This window comes from Bidens hawaiensis, unplaced genomic scaffold (assembly GCF_021521415.1).
Source record: "Bidens hawaiensis isolate Kalapana, Puna unplaced genomic scaffold, B.hawaiensis_p1.1 tig00023535_1, whole genome shotgun sequence".
Classification (NCBI taxonomy): Eukaryota; Viridiplantae; Streptophyta; class Magnoliopsida; order Asterales; family Asteraceae; genus Bidens; species Bidens hawaiensis.
Genome location: NW_027505034.1, coordinates 228,236 through 245,787, shown reverse-complemented (window position 1 = coordinate 245,787; position 17,552 = coordinate 228,236). Strand labels below are relative to the sequence as shown.

Here is a 17,552-nt window from a genome sequence, read left to right as displayed (position 1 = left end):
TCCCAACCATAGTTTTTAACCTTTATTAAAAAGAAATACATGGAAAGCTAAAAATTAAATAATTTGACCAAATTTGTTATCCATGATTTCAACTACAGTTACATAATATATAAATAAGAAAGAATTTAAGACATATCGAAAGAAATGAGTACGATTTTATACCATTTTCCGAAAGCACCTATTCCAACAAAAAGACGGAGCTGATAATAACCATGGGATCTTGTAACAGAACATGCTCCCACAAAAACACATCTTCATGCCAAAACCAGAAGTGAAAGGTTAAACTTATAAAATGGTATTTTTTGGAAAAGACTGATGCTTATGGTGATGTAGGATTGTATTTGTAAGGCGGCTGAAAGTACTAGGAGTCTAGGACTTAGGTTAAACCATAAATGGCATTATCTAAGACTGCAAGTACAGCTGTACAAGTAACAAGTGTTCGACCACTCTGATGCAGCCCAGCCCATGAGCCCAATGTTGGCTAGTACTATTATCATTTTTTTTTCTTCTTTAATTTTTTTTCTTATTCTCTATAAAAACATAAGATGTAAGAAAAAAATATATACATGGTGAAATGAAAAACTATTATACAAGTCATTGAATTACTAAAATTATAGTCATACTAAAAAAAACACAAAATCAGTTATAAATAATTAATTATGGTCAAAATTTGTTTTTAGAAAATATTAATTAGTGACGTTATGATTTTAGAAAAATATTAATTAGTGAATGATGTGGCAGTTCCACTGATGAAAAATCAGGTGATTTGGAATTCTATGTGTAAATGATAGTTGAATTTCATGTGGATATATTGTATTGCTTTAATATTATAGTGAGATTCTGGTGAATGAAATCTCGTTTATTTATTTACTTTTGAACCACAAATGTTACGTCTTACATTACTCACTCCTAAATTAATGTAAATTTCCTCTTTGCTTGGAACCAAAGCGGGATCCAATGATATTTATCTCAAGCTTCTCGTTAAGGTTTCCACTAACATCACATTTCACTATGTTCGATTTGAGTATTGTTTATAGGCTTTCATAATTCGGTAATGTTTTCGTACAAGTTGGATAAACTTTATTGGTTTGTGTCTCGATTGATACGTTTTATACCCAGTAAGGTATAGTTCATTCCATAGTTATCCATAGTTATTCATTTTTGTGTGAACGAGCCGAGACCAACTTTTTTTAAGCTGGAGCTCTGCTTCTTGTTCTACTATTAATATTTAATAATATGATGAATATGGTTTTTGGTTTTGAAAGGACCACTAACATAATACACAGATGAATAAAACAACCAACAATCCAAAACATTATATTAATCAAAATATAAATAATCATTTATTGATTGAAAGTACAGGTTAAGTCGTTTAAAATCCTCTATTTTTTGTTGCAATAATTAAACATAGTAACAAATAACGTATAATTTTCAAACAATAGAATGAAATATTTTGAAATAATTCATTTCTTATGAACGTTACTCACTTTCATAACCCGGCGTCGTAAGGCGCACCCGTCTGAGGCAACCACGCGTCCCCAACTAAAAAAGCGGACACCGTAAAATTACCCGCGTCAGTCTCATTAATAATATGAAACCCAGGCCACGTAACCCTCTGGCTCGTGTTTGACCCGGGGCCCGAGTTATTAAATTCAGCATAATACGAAGTATTCAACGCAAAGTCACCAAACCATATTGACCACCCCGCAGGGGTAATCAACGAGTCTATAAAAGATTGCATATAAATCGTCCGAGAATATTCCTTCCACGGCCGACCTAAATACGTTACGGTCGTGCCATTACTTCCCGCCAAATCATCGGCCGCCCTAATATTACACTTTTGTATCAAGGTACCCGTGTTCTGCCCGGGATCAGTTCTACCTTGTGCGGTAATAGCATTAAATTGACCGGACATCGGTAACCGAGGGTACAAATTGCAATTTTGGAGTACCATAGCCTCGTTCCCAAATATGAAGTCTACGGTTCCATAAACGTCACATTCGCGGTAGAATTGACGTAGGGAATGCGCGTATAACGTGTCTTGGTAACCCTCAAAGCTACATTTGTAGAATGTGGATAAATCCGCCCCGTTTCGGAGCGCCACGGCTTGGTGCTTGATCGCACCCGCGGTGTTGCGGATTGTGAAGTTTATGCCAACGAAATAAGGTGCTGTCACAACTGCAAAGTTTGGGTGAAAGAGATTGTAAAGGTTAGATGTTGCTTTATTTGAATCAAACATGAGTAAATTAAATACTTAAATTAGTTAATCAAAATTAGTTGTTTTTTTGGGGTGTGGGTGAAAGAGAACAAATCGTATTGAAATCGGACAAATAAAAAAAAATCGAACTGAAACAAACACTTATGGTAAAACATAAAACCTCAGCTTATGATTCAGTTTTGGTATTGGTTTTACATGTGATAAAAACGGGAAAAAAAACCAACGAATGAACCAAATTTGTGTATTTTTATTTTTCATTTTTTAGTTTAAATAATTTATAAAAGTTTAATAAATATGTAATTTAAATGTTTTAGTCCAAATATATAATAATCAATTAATTTTTTATTAATAAAATAATTTAAGCCTAATATTATTATTTTTTTTGCCCGCAATTTTCAAGCTATAATAGCAAAGCCGAACCTAAACCGAAATAAGACGTTTTTAAAAAACTCAAAAGCTGAACTTTGGGTTTTGGTTAAGTTTTAGCCCAAACTCAACCCAAACCAAACTATGCATACCCTTAATTTGTTTAACTTCCGTTTTTTTTCTATTTTTTTTATTTTATTTATTCAAACCTATATCTATTTATATATCTGATTAGACTTTTGGCCAATTGAATATTTCAGGTCAAAAATGAAAATCAACACGTTAATTTACAAATAAAAACGAGGGCAACACGTTATTTGTGAAAATTTCAAATAACTTTTTCAACATATAATATTAAAATTAAAAAGAATGTTCTAAATGTCGGTTGGCTTATTTCAATTGTTTGTACTCATGTCACCATAATTCAATGATAAAAATTAGTTAAAGTTACCTTAACATATAGTTTCTTTCTAGTATGACTTTTATTTTATTATTTCACTTACAACTTGGTTGACATTAATTATTTCATTTTTTTTAACGGCAAACTTTTTTAACCTATGTAATTTACGGTACGTGAGACTTAAACACAAGACCTTCAAACTTATATATTCAAACTTATATATATATATATATATATTTCGTTGTATGTGAGACTTAATAACATTAGTTCATTTTCATTTAATTATTTTATACTTACTAAATGTAGCAGAATTAAACGTGGTCCAGCCATCAACGACGCTGCGATTTCCGGTGATCACCGTCTGATTAATACCATCTCAGATAATCATCAAATACTTCTTTTTTGTCGGAATATTAACATACTCCTCGTAAACACCAGCCGCCACACGAATGGTAAAATATGAAGCCGAATTATTCGGGGCAAAGTTAATCGCGTCACTAATTGTGGTAAAATTACCAGAACCATCCTGACTAACCAGCACCTGTGTTCCGGACCCACTAGCCTGTAAAAGCTTTCTTAGGCCAAGTGGCCCACTTTTCACACCTTTATGTTTACCAGAAACCCCAAACTTGTTACTTTTTTTACGGCCCCACCCTCTGTTGACCAGAGCTAGGGAAACACTATAAAGTTTATTATCGTTTTTAATGGGCCCCACAACGCCGTTTTTGGTGGTCCAAGAAGCAGCATTGGCTTGTAAACCATCTATGCATGTTTCGGTATTGGTTAATATCGCGCTAACGATGGTTTGGATGTCTTCGGATTTGGGGTCGGATAAAGTTTGGGTGGTGTTGATGGTTTGAAAAGCGGTTGAAAGGAACTCAAGATTGGTTCGGGCGAGGTAACGACAATCTTGGAGGGCACGGATGGCTCCCGTGGTTAAAATTGCGGAGTTTGAGAGGTATTTATCGATTAAGTTAGCGAATTTGGTGGCTGTGGAGATGGATTTGCGGATAGAGAGGCGACCGTAGTCGTATACGGTGGCGGATGAGTTGGAGATGGGGAGGGAGGCTTGGCATACGGATGGGTAAGGGGTCTTTTGACAAATGGTGGCGGAGGAGGGCGGTGATTGGGCATGTGTGAGGACGAGGATGAGGACGAGAACGAGAGAGAAAAAGGTAGTAGTTGTAGTCATAGGTGTGGATGATAGTTTTGATGGTGGTGAAATAAATGAGAAGGTTAAGGGTTTATATACACATAATAAAAGGTGGAAGTCAACGTGTGCATGGGATGTGTTTGGTCAGGATGAGAAGAGACAAAGTTGTCACCATGTTGGTGTTTTTATATTGTTACATTCATTTTTATACAGGAATGAATAAATGATCGTAAAGTTGATGGTGTTAATCCGTGATTAATAATTAGTTTATTACTCGTGATTTCCTTATACACTACAAGTCCACAACACTAAAAAAGAGCTAGATGGGTAAATAAAAGGTTTAGACATGAAAGTCTAATCCATTAACATCAAAAATAATAGAATGTCACATCAGCTCTACAGAGGGTGGGGCCGTAAAAAAAGTAACAAGTTTGGGGTTTCTGGTAAACATAAAGGTGTGAAAAGTGGGCCACTTGGCCTAAGAAATCTTTTACAGGCTAGTGGGTCCGGAACACAGGTGCTCGTTAGTCAGGATGGTTCTGGTAATTTTACCACAATTAGTGACGCGATTAACTTTGCCCCGAATAATTCGGCTTCATATTTTACCAGATTAACCCTCATATGATATACTTTTTTTACGGCCCCACCCTCATATTCTAAATGTTAAAAAAAACTCATATTCTTTTACAACAACAAAACTTCACAAACCCTGTGAAAAATATTAATTTAGTATATTTAATATATACGTGCATTTGAGAGGAGACACCCCCACCCCCAATAATAATAATAATAATAATCTGCAAAACCGGACTTCCACTCCCACACCAACTCCAATCTTGCATGCCTCGTCCGCGTCATTAAAGAACTAACCAGGCGCCAATTATGATATGTGGTTAATCTGGATTGACGATGTTGATTTCGATTGCGACGTATATCGCAAGTACACTAAAAAAATTAATTTCTCTTAAATTTTAGGCAATGAAATCTAAAAAATGATTAAATAAACCCTCGAATGCTAAGTATTTGAGGGCTTCTCACTAAAGTTTTAATATGTGTGTTAGTATTAGTACCTAAGTGTGTTACAAATAATAAAGCATATATAGTATTCAGACATGTTACTTGAAACCCTTAATATCTGAACATATATGGTCCTGGATCTAGGTCAGACCTCAATTGAGCTCAAAAACCTGCCTAGCACAATAAAGGGAACAACATTTCACACATCCAGCTTTAGGTACTAGATCTCCTACAAACGATACCAACTCTCTCTCATTCTCTCTCACCATATACTATTTCTTTGCGCTTAACACATTTGTATACACGGAGAGATCGCAATGAAGGCAATGATGATAGTTCTCTAAGCTAGAGACATTTCTCCCTTCTAACATTCACTACACGATAGTTTTCTTCGCACCTTTGCATTTACATATCGAAACACATTCGAACACGGATTCAAGTCTCAGCTGACCACACCCTGTGGAAGCACCCGTTTAGTCCTGGTTGAACTCGTGTTTCTTTAATACCCAAACCTGGTACTTTTTAAAAACTACACACACTAATGAGTAACGACTTAATTAACTCTTCAACTGATAAAAGTGACGAGTGACCATTTTGTGCATTGTGTCCAACTGGACCAACACATCAATTTTTCCACTAACTGATTATGTTATGTTCAATCAATTAAAATATGTGTCGAATTTTTAAAACATGAGTAAAAATACCATAATTAAAGTTTGTTAGTGAAACTGACCGATGGTATTAGGGATGCATAATTACAATTTTTTGGTTTACCATATAGGGCCATGCTTGCTATATCGACTTCTTTTAAAAATGGGTAATATTGAAAGTGTGTCATTACATTACATGAGGGTGTTGTCTCAACTTTACATAAATGAGGTTGCTTTCTTGACACACTTACTTTTAGTTTTTTTTTTCACATTTAATTTAGTTTTTCATGTAATATTTATTGTTTCTAAAAACACAAATACACAATTTCGGTTGTTTTTCTAATGTCTATATAATTTTTTTAAAATCGAATTGTGTTTAAAATAACGCGTCTTTTAGTTAGTCTGACAATATAAATAATATATTTAAAATACCACTTGATTTTCAGTATAAATACATATCGGAAAATAGACAAAGGAAAAAAAACATAGTTTTGTATTAGATTCTAATAAAGATCAATATTAAATGTTATTAGAAACAAAAAAACTAAAATTAATATTAAATGAAATTTGAAAAACAACATGAATGTAAATATAGTTTTGTGATGTTTTGTCACCCTATTTATGTATTTGTTTCAAGTTAATAACATGTAACACCATGCACCAAACTGATCTTCGTATGGCGGTATCAAAATGTTTAAGACGCTTCGCCTTTTTAAAATATGCGGATTCAAATCCTATAAAAATGTAAATTAAAAGTATAGTCAAAGGCATTGAGATTGTGAGTTGATATTTTATTAAAGAAAATAACTTGTAAATTATTTCTAAACAATGTATGTGTTACATAAGCATTCATGCATTCTTGTACCTCCAATCACAAATAAATGTCAACTTTTCTTGTAGCCACGTCCGAATACAGAATCTGATGTTAACCTGAAATTAGAAGTTTGAAATTAAATTTTAATAATATTTATAGTTAGAAAACAAAAATCATATAGCCAAGAATATTATTGCATTGGTAGTTAGGCATCAAGCCTCTAACCTTTGACATTCTCCTTATTTTTGTTCCTATACCAACCAACCTGCTCAAATAACGACCCCCCCCCCCCCCCCCCGCACGCGACTTTTCATGGGTTCAACTAGTTGGCCTACCATCGGAAACCTCTTGACCAACAAGGAGATGAGTATCGATGGGTTTCCACTAGTTTTGTCCAATTTGCTTAAAACTAACTTAGTTGTTTACGGTTCATCGGCTCCTAACCGAATCAATAGTATCAACGATTTATAGTTTAACTGACCTAACCAGCCAAGACCGGTTCAAAACATTGGAAATCAGTAACATACTAGTTTAAAGATATATATGATTTTTTAATATATTTTTTTGTAAGCAAATGTTGTTTACATTTATGTGTCCACCTGCAAGAATAAAAAAAAACAATTCTTGTACTAATTAATTAGATACTAAGAATTTACATGATGAAATTCGTTTTTTAGTACAAAGATGATGCATATAAAGTCAACATGTTAGAGAAGTTGACACTATTAAAAATATTAATCATTTTTTTAACCATTAAATATTAATCCTTTGTTTAAACGATTAAATATTAATACTTTTTTCTTTAAAATGATTAAATATTAATCCTTATATTCGTTTCCAATTAGGTTCGTCTCAATGCCGAATTGCAGATTAATGAACTTTGTGGGCCCGGTCTGTTTATTATTATAATTATTTTTGTTTTCTCCTTACATGAATTGTGAAGAAATGAGTATGAAATAAAATTTTAATTATAATTTAGTGAAAACTTAAACTTGCCTCCTTAAACATTAGTTTAAGTTGATTAATTTGATTTATTTTAAAGTGTTTTTCTTTTTGGATAAACTTTTTTCATGGTGATCATGACAATTATATAAAGTACTCGAATTTTTATTTTTTTTTAAATTATACCATATGTTTTGTTTAAAATCTATCATAAACTGGTGCATTGTAACATTTATACAACCGTCGGTGCAAGTTACGAAGACGATTACCATTACAATTTGATATGAGACATAAGTCTTTTTCATGGTGAATCATGCTAATGACCTGCTTTTTGAACAAGAAGACTTTGAGAACATGATTAACTTGAGCGATATCACAAAGTCAATTAAACATAATTTTTATGCACCTTGAAATTCAATGGTTATCAATTTAATGTGAACCACCATTTATAAATTTCATCATATATTAAAATTATCTTAATGAACTTTTATTATTATATTTAGGTATAATTTATACTTTGTTGAAATGGTAAGTATGGGAGGAAGAAATGTGACTCGCACGGCCTAAAACACTAATAACACAGACACTAAAGCACATCATCATCTATATTTATATCTATACTATATAATAAGTAAAGTATCTTCGTTGCATCACTTTTTCATTCCACATCTCTTTTAAATATATATCCGTCTTTTAAATAATAGTTTATTATGAAATAAAATATTAATTATATTATTAACACACATTTTATTTAAATTATCCCTTATCTCAAATAGCTTTGAAGTATAACTATCTACAAAAGAATTTCAATCAAATATTAATGAAAGTCAAATTTAATTAAAGCCTAATTAATATATTTTTGAAACCCAATTATATATTAAATTTTATATAATTCTGATTTTTTAAAATCGTTACTATAAATAATACATTTTTTTACTTATAAGATCTATATTAAATTAGAAATTTATTTATTGAGATTTGCCAACCGTGGATAGCATCATACTAAAGTCTAACTTTGTTACAACTAAATGTAAAAAATAATACTTTATTACACGTACTAACAAGTTTAATGAACCTTTATTATGATTTATATTTTTGTTTAATTAATATTCATGTGAGTTGAGTTGAAATGGTCAAGTAGAGGAGTGAGTGAATATTTGATGCAGAAACAAGTGAAGCTTCGTTTTTCATACTTCGACGGTGGGTATTTGAAAACCAACACATGCTAATATTTCATTTAATATAAAATCAATACAACTTGAGTACTTGACCTTATAAAAAATTACTAAGTTATGAAACATTTGTTATAAATATATATTATTGTGGTTATCAATACCTAATATAGATTAGGCTTTTTCGTCAAGTTATGTTCTCCTATATATACATCTCATTGTACATTATTGTTATACACACTTGATTAATTGAATCTCTCTCTTTCTTCATACATCTCTTTGTTATATTACTTTGCTATTAGGTTTGTTTTACAACACGTTATCAGCACGAGTTCGCCTGTTATTCTTTTGATCTAGTTTCACTTCGTGTACCGATAAACCACCAAGCAAACAAGAAAAAAAACAACACAAGTTGTTATGCAGTTGCAATATACCTCGAAGACACTGATTTGTGAGGAATTTTAATTTTCCGCAAGTCATATTCGTGTGACAGAATATTTACCAGGAAGCAGTTATTAACTTATTTTCAGTTTATTTAGTTACTTATTTTCGTTAATATATTATTACAGTTTTGAGTATAAGTATTTAACTAATTTGAAACATTGCTTCTTCTAAATTTACATGTGTGGATGGATATTTACACTCCTGGCAAACCCATGGCGCTACTTACAACTTCGAAGACCAAAAATTACAATCCAAATCAAGAGAGCGATAAAAAAAAAAAAAAAAAAAAAAGATGTGTGAACCACATGCTATCATCAAAATTTGACATTACCCAAAGCCAATGCTTGTTATTATCTTTTAAGGTAACCTTCATTTTATTTCTTGAAGTAGAATCGTATTTTTCTGAACTTGATTTTGGTTCTTAGAATTAATTGCCCGGAGAAAAATTGTTTCATGAAATATGGCAAACATAATTTTAAGAATTAATTTAAAAAATGCACAACTAGAATTACGGTGATTAAAACCGGACATTATGATTATAATATTAATTGCCTTTTTATGGTTTGGACGGAGTCACTATTTTGGTATTATATATATATAAAGTTAAATTAAAAAGAAAACCCTTAATATTGTCTAAATATATTGAATATATATATATTAAGGAGAGATTTTCCAAATATACTTCGTGGAAACTATTGGAAGTATTGGAACAAATTTCCTGACTCAAATTTGTTTTATTTGTTCGTCCTCTCGTAAACCTTTTTAAATTTATTGATATAAGTATATATTTGAAGCTATGTATCATCTTATCTTAATTTATATTCACAGATATTTAACACCTATGTGCTTATATTTGAACTTCATTAAGATATATATATATATAATTTGTATGAAACTTGAATACATAAGTTTTCTTGTGACAAAAGGATGATATGTATTGCAAAAGCCATAAGTGTATATTGCTTCAAGTTGCTTTAAATGAAAAAGAATTGTAGCTCCATGATAGCTATCGAATAATTATTATTTTTAATCTTTCTGGTAATTATATAGTAATATTATTATCTTTTATTTACTTTATTTGCATGCTTATATGTTTTGAGTTATTACCTTTTTATCATATAAAATATATATATATATATATATATATATATATATATATATTCGAACATGCATTATTTTTGGAAATTATGGCCTGTGGTTATGAATGTATGTTTCAAAATAGCTTTGCTTAATAGGACGTTACATTATGTAGTATAAATTATTTTGGACTTATGAAACATGTGTCTTTTCGGTCTACCATTGACTCTTTTATGTTTTATTATGACTACTTTATGAATAATACACATTATCTAATGATTGTAATACTCATAATATTTCAATATTTGCAACGAATGGTAGAAACACGTACCTTAAACAATACTTACTAGAAGAATTATATAGGTGTAACCCTTGTAGTTGATAACTAAATATATCTTTACATATATGATTTTTCGTGTGCTTTATCTTCTCTATGGTATTATATATCGTGTTATATATTAATATATATACATAAAACAAGTAAACCAAAATTTTGGTTTATTAACACTCATGTTAAGAGTATTTAGATATGACATCTTAAGGAGTATTTACATGAATTGATCATGAAACTATTTCTCAATTATTATATTATATGAGGAGAAAATTAATTATGAGGGAAACATTAATAAGAAAATTTTTATTTGACACACCTCAAATATACTCCTGAAATAACTTCATATACGTATGTCTGAGAAAATAATGAAAACCATGTAATTGTTTGGTTTTACTCCATTTCCTGAAATGGATGTGGTATTGTAGTTTTGATCATGGACATAATTGAAAAAATTATATTGATGGTCATGTTAATATTGAGATCGACCATCAAAATTAATATTATTCATGTAAATAATGAGATCGGCCATAAGAAGTGGTAAATGGATTGATCACAAATGAGAACAAAGTATGAATATATAGAACTTATGTAACATGATAATTTGAAATGATTATACATTGTTCTCTCGTATGTTACTATTTTGTATTAAGGAAGCATAATGCATATACGATCATAAACCTGAAGTTTATGAATCATGATTGTCTAATGGCATGACCGGTTAGACCACACCGAGTCAATGATGTGAAATATATTGAAAAACCATGAGATTCTTCATAATAATTAAACATGCAAAGTTTGCTCTCAACAAAAATTACTTCTTTATTAAACTAGAATAGGGTGTGAATCCCTAAATATTCTGGAATATAATATTATACCATTTAGTATTTTTAAAATCGATGCATCGTCTAAATGGTTATCAAGATTGCAACTTCATGTTTGCATGATTTATGGCTTAGCTAATAAGATAGCAAACATATTATTCAAGATTGTTATATTTACATTCAGTTATAATAACGAATTTGATTCCCATGTTAATAATGATCATTGGAATAAGTGTTGAACATCATAACAGATTATGTTCTTACATAAATTGTTTTGTTAAAGACGAGTACTCAACGTCTATAATTGGTTACAAAGGCAATTATCACGAGAGCAAATGTTCATGTTTGTATTTGAGTACATATGATTTTACATGTCTTAAAAACTAATCCACATCAAGCCAACAAGTTATGATACTTACTTCCCATTGTAATTGGTTTTTGGTCAGTAACCAAGTATTTCTCATCTAATGTGTGTTATATACTGAAATTAATCCGCCACAAGACACAAAGATGAGGCCACAAAGAAAAGTTGGGAATTTATGTCAATATCTATGATTATATACTTAGAGCCATTAATGTGATATTTGTTTATAGTTCATTAGTTTTCACTTCAGTGAATCATCATTCCCAACATTAGGGGGAGAAATAAAGCAGTTGGAAAACGAATTTAGTTGGAATGAATTATCATTGATCCTTAAACTAAATTATATGAACTAAAAGTTCAAAGGATAATTCATATATAAAGATTAGCGAATCAATTACCGGACGATTCACTGACCAAAAGAGTGTGTCCAACTACGACACCTATACGAACTGCTAATGCTCCAATTAATAAATGTCACGGAAGGACAAAGCATATTGATAATAAGTCTAACGCACACATGTAGCGTGGTAGGCTGATCGGTTCCAAAGGTAAAATATCCTCGAAAAATGGAGCAAATAATAAAGATGGTCAAGTCGAGGTGCAGTAAAAGGTCTCTTGAAAGAGATTAGACATGATGGTTCTTGAAGAACCTTAGGTACCTGAAAACAAAGAGCTCTCAATAAATTATATTGTATCATGTCTACAAAGATATATGGAATCGAAATAAAGTTGACGTCGCTATACTTTTATATATATATATGTATAATTAGCGCTTGAAATGATGATGATGAGGATCTAAGATTCTAAATCTGCCTATAAAATGATTGGTCAAAGTGGAAAGACGCAAATATGGCAGAGTTGAATTCTCTAAATAACGGAAAATTTGTTGGACCAGCAATCCGTACAATTAAAGTTGTAAAATGTGTTAGATACAAACGGGTATTGTATATGAGTTATGAAAATTCATCAAGTGATATAAACCAAAATTGATGGCGCAAGACATTTTGTAAAGACCCATGATTAATTATAAGGAGACACATTCTCCAATGGAAAAGAAGCAATGACTTTCCGATAACTAAACAGTCTGATAATATAATGAGAGAATTGATATACGTCCAATAAATATTGTTATTCAGTTGATACCGAGAGTTTACAAGAAAATCTATGAAGGATTTGAATTATCAAATCTTGTAAAGTAAGTTCTCGAGAACATAATGATTGTTGTGTATAGAGTCACATTTGAATACTTTACGATTATTGAATATGTTAAACATAAATGGAACTCCTAAAGAGTTTCCTAAGATAATTGAATACTTGAAAGATTAATTGATTATGTGCATCAATAAGCATACACATATAAGATAATCTACATGATGAGTACAATATTTCAATAAACAAAGAAATTGTACAGTATGGATTTTTGATACGTGACACAAAAAAATTTTGATGTGTTAAATGAGAGTTTCTGCAACAAAAATCCTAGAAAATTGAATACACATGCATAATTTGTCAAGTTGGAAAGAAGTTAACGATAGATTGGAAAATGCATAGAGTTATACTTATTACGTATGGACTAATATAGTCGGATTGAACGTGGTACAATCAATAGTTATTTTGATAAGGAGGGAGATAAGTTGGATGTCATTAGCCGTACTTTTATCAAAATTCTACTCTTAAAGGTTCATACAATCACAGTTTACAGTGATGATGTATACATCATCGAGAGAAACTGCAGAACTTTTAGAATGAGAATTTTTGAAATACATTGGCATGATGTGATTATTGCTCGACCTGCAGTTTGAGTATATGTGTAATTATATGTGTATCAATCTATCAAAGTCCATCTAAAAATGTTGAGACAATTTACCAAAGACAAGAATCATTCTTTGAGTACGTTAAAGGACGTCCAACAATGCACTCTATATCATTTCCTATCATAATACGAAACATTATTGGTTCAAAAGTATCATAACTAAATGCATATGCGCATTAATATGCGATGCTAACTATACATGATTTTTATATCTTTTATTTATATTTATCGGCATGTGTCCAGCTAGGAGACATCAGAATGGGTTAATACATATATTACAGTTATGAAATATATGAGTTTATATCTTACTAATCCACCAAAACAATTTTGGTTAGTCTTGTAGATACAGAGAAACACAACAGGGTCATGGATACAATTGTATATGTTTACGAGATGAGTTGATAGAAGTTTTCACGTGAAGATCATGTAACATTGTTCAACTTCAAGATTCGCATGTCATGGGACCAAGACGCAAATGATTGAGTACAAAAGTTACGAAGCTTTCACATAAGATTTTTACTTACTATTTTGAGTGATATATAAATCAGGGGGAGACAATACGCGATGCACTCTTTTTCCCTTAGCTATGGTTTTGTCCCAATGGGTTTTTCTAGCAAGGTTTTTAATGAGGCAGCATTTCGAAGCGTATTAAGTTGATAACCAAGGGGGAGTGTTATAAATATATATTATTGTGGTTATCAATACCTAATATAGATTAGGTTTTTTCTTCAAGTTATGTTCTCCTATATATACATCTCATTGTACATTATTGTTATACACACTAGATTAATGAAATCTCTCTCTTTCTTCATACATCTCTTTGTTATATTACTTTGCTATTAGGTCTGTTTTACAACTACATTTTATTATTCTGAAAATCAGATTAAATTGCATCATGTATTATTGATGAATTTAGTGGCAATTTTATGATGCATAATAAATGTTTATTAGAAGTTTGAACTCATTTTGAAAACGAATGGTGCCAATAGTGTAGGGTTGGCGGGTTGAACTGTACAACCTGGCCCATATTATTATTCGCATCAAATATTTCGACTATAACCCGCACACACATAAATTCAGATCGACATGAACATGCCCCATTTTTAACCCATTTAAAAAATGAATTAAAAACAAAATTGATACAAATTAGAATCGTTAGAGTAGATTAGTAATATAAATACTTTTTTAAATATTTAAAATCTTGAAAATGAATTAGAAATTACAAACGTGTTTTCAGAAAAATGGAAAATGGAAAAAACAAAAATATGAATATAATTATAAAAGTTATTTTAAAGATGCTAAACGAGTCAACCCGTTTTTATATAGCTCAAACCGAACCCGGCCCGTTTTTTAAACGGGTCGTGTTATTTGACCCAAAACTCTCTCTGTGTGTGTATGTGAGGTTCAGGTCGTATTAACAATTGACACCCCTGTTGTAAACTATTATTTCATCTATGCAATGAATTATTAACCTTCAAAAGAAAATTTAAGGAGGTTATTTTAATGCATCTCTCGTATACATACACACATAAAACTTCCAATGTAAGCACGTGTATATCTCTGTGTATGTAGTGTATAAGTTTCATTTTATTATTAGTAAATGTTACTATAATAACCCGAACTTTGATATTGGATAATAAATATATATATATATATATGATGATAATAATAATAATAATGGATGGGTTCAAACTCAAGACTAACCACATGTGCATTATTTTAAATTTCCATTTATCATCAAGTTGGCTTCTTCAAATTCAAACTTTCGGATATATCTGAGATGATCGATTCGTTTCTTTATAAGCACCCTAACTCTATCAACATCACAAAAACCCTTAATCTTGTTTCTGCTTATCGTATTACGACCACCGCCGCCTCCCGTTCCTTTGCGACTCAAACTGCCACACCTACCAACAAGGATAGCCACCACCACAGCCACCACCACAAAACTTCCGGTTGGTTGTCACCTTCGCCTCTTCACTTCGTGATTTGTTTATGTTCGGCTATTAGGGTAATCCGCCGCCCCTCGAATCCGTTAAGACGTAAACCGCCGCGCGCCGTAGGCAACGAAGAGGAATTAAATCACGCTCTCCACGTCTGGTAATCCGCAACAGTAACTATTGCTGTTGTCTCGCTCATTGCAACCCTACTTTTGAGGTAACATTCCCAACACCTACTTCTCTTTTGATTATGCCTAAATAGTTCAAGTTTCGTTCTGCATTACTCGATTGTTCCGGCGACTATATCGTCTTCAACATGGAAGTTACCTTGTCGAAGAATTTTAATAAAAGTTATAAAACTCGTTTGTGTAAGTTCGTTTCTATTTATTATAATATTGTCCCACACATACTTAATATTACCAAGAAATCGGTTTTATATGAGGTAATTATTTTATATTAATACAGAAGTTCAAGTTATAATATTGGATCAACTTCAAGTTATAATAAAGGTTTTTACACATTGGTTAACTTATTATTAATACAATGAAGGAATTCTTTATTATACAATTCGTCATAAAGCAAATGTAAAAGTAAAATAATAGTGAATAGTATTATTACCAGTACTTATTATATATACTTAATAGTATTGAATGAATTCTTTTGCGAAAACTATTACGCCAAATAGGAAAAGGTAAATATTTGAAAAGTCTATGTCGCCGGAAATCGATTAATCGACTAGTCAAAGTTCAGTAAGTTTAATCGGGAAATAATAATATATAGGCGTTAGTACAACTAAAGGCTACTCGACTTTACTTGCTTGTGTATCGACTACTAAGGTACGGATTCTGGTTTCTGTCACTCATAGTATAAATTATATTCGGTTACTTCGTAGTACGGTTTCCTGTTTTTGCTATTTTTAGTATTAATTATAGTCCGTTAGTTTGTAGTACGGATTCTGTTTCTTGTTACTTCGTAGTACGGTTTCTGTTTTTGTTTCCTCTTAGTACTATTTATATTCCGTTACTTTGTAGTACGGATTCTGTTTTTCTTCACTCATAGTATTGGTTCTAGTCCATTTTATATTCGATGTCCGTCACTTCGTAGTGCGGATTTTTGTTATCTGTCAGTTACAGATCTAGTTCGGTTTATTCGTATGAGATGTTTATATTAATTTTATAGCATGCAATAGGTTATATATATTTTGAATTCACTATTGCATGTTCCTGTTTGAATATTTTTAGTTATACGATTTTAGTTTTTGTACTCTGTTACCCGAGCAATTTCTGACTTGTCGTTGGGGCGTCAACGACATGGCACTTATCGTGACAGTGCGTAATTAAAGTTCACGGCGTCTCTAACTAGTACTTTTGAAGTATTAGGGCCACTTAGGGGCGTATAGATCGATCTTAGCTCCGACTCCTGACTCCTGACTCCTGACATGGCACTTATCGTGACAGTGCGTAATCAAAGTTCACGGCGTCTCTGAAAGTACTCATGTAGTACCTCGGCCACTTAGAGGCGTATAGATCGATCTTAGCTCTGACTCCTGACTCCTGACTCCTGACTTCTGTTTGAGATGGAACAATGTGTGCACGCCACCCACACCGTCTCCTTGGTGCATGGACTAGCTAGCTGTGTACCCCTCTGTTTAGGCTCTGGGTGCTTCCGTATTACACGACCTATTCATTTTAACATCATCGTCGTGTATTTTAGTAATTATATTTTGTTTCGCTATATTTCTGGTCCGTTTTGATATGTGTATATGCATTTGATTAAATTTGAGTATATTCAGATTACGTCCCGATCGTATATCGGATTATGTTTCGCATTTAATTATAGTTCAGTTAAATGTTACACGATATATGTTACACGTCACACATTATATGTTACAAGTTATATGTTTCTGGCTCTGGGTGTTTTTGTTATAGTTCTGATATATTTCCGCATGCGTTTGACCATGTTCTGGCCAAGTGTCGGATCATACATACGAATTTTATTAAGTATATGTTTAGGTAAAAAGGGTTGGT

General features: G+C 31.7%; 1 pseudogene across 1 annotated transcript; it reads right to left on the bottom strand.

The window, feature by feature from the left end:
* Positions 1–1,212: 1,212 nt before the first annotated feature.
* Positions 1,213–4,176, bottom strand: LOC143610017 (putative pectinesterase/pectinesterase inhibitor 7; annotated as a pseudogene). Its single transcript, XR_013149516.1, has 2 exons — positions 3,282–4,176; positions 1,213–2,178 (listed from the first exon to the last, which is right to left on the bottom strand). The product of XR_013149516.1 is annotated as a putative pectinesterase/pectinesterase inhibitor 7 (transcript).
* Between the last annotated feature and the right edge of the window lie 13,376 nt (positions 4,177–17,552).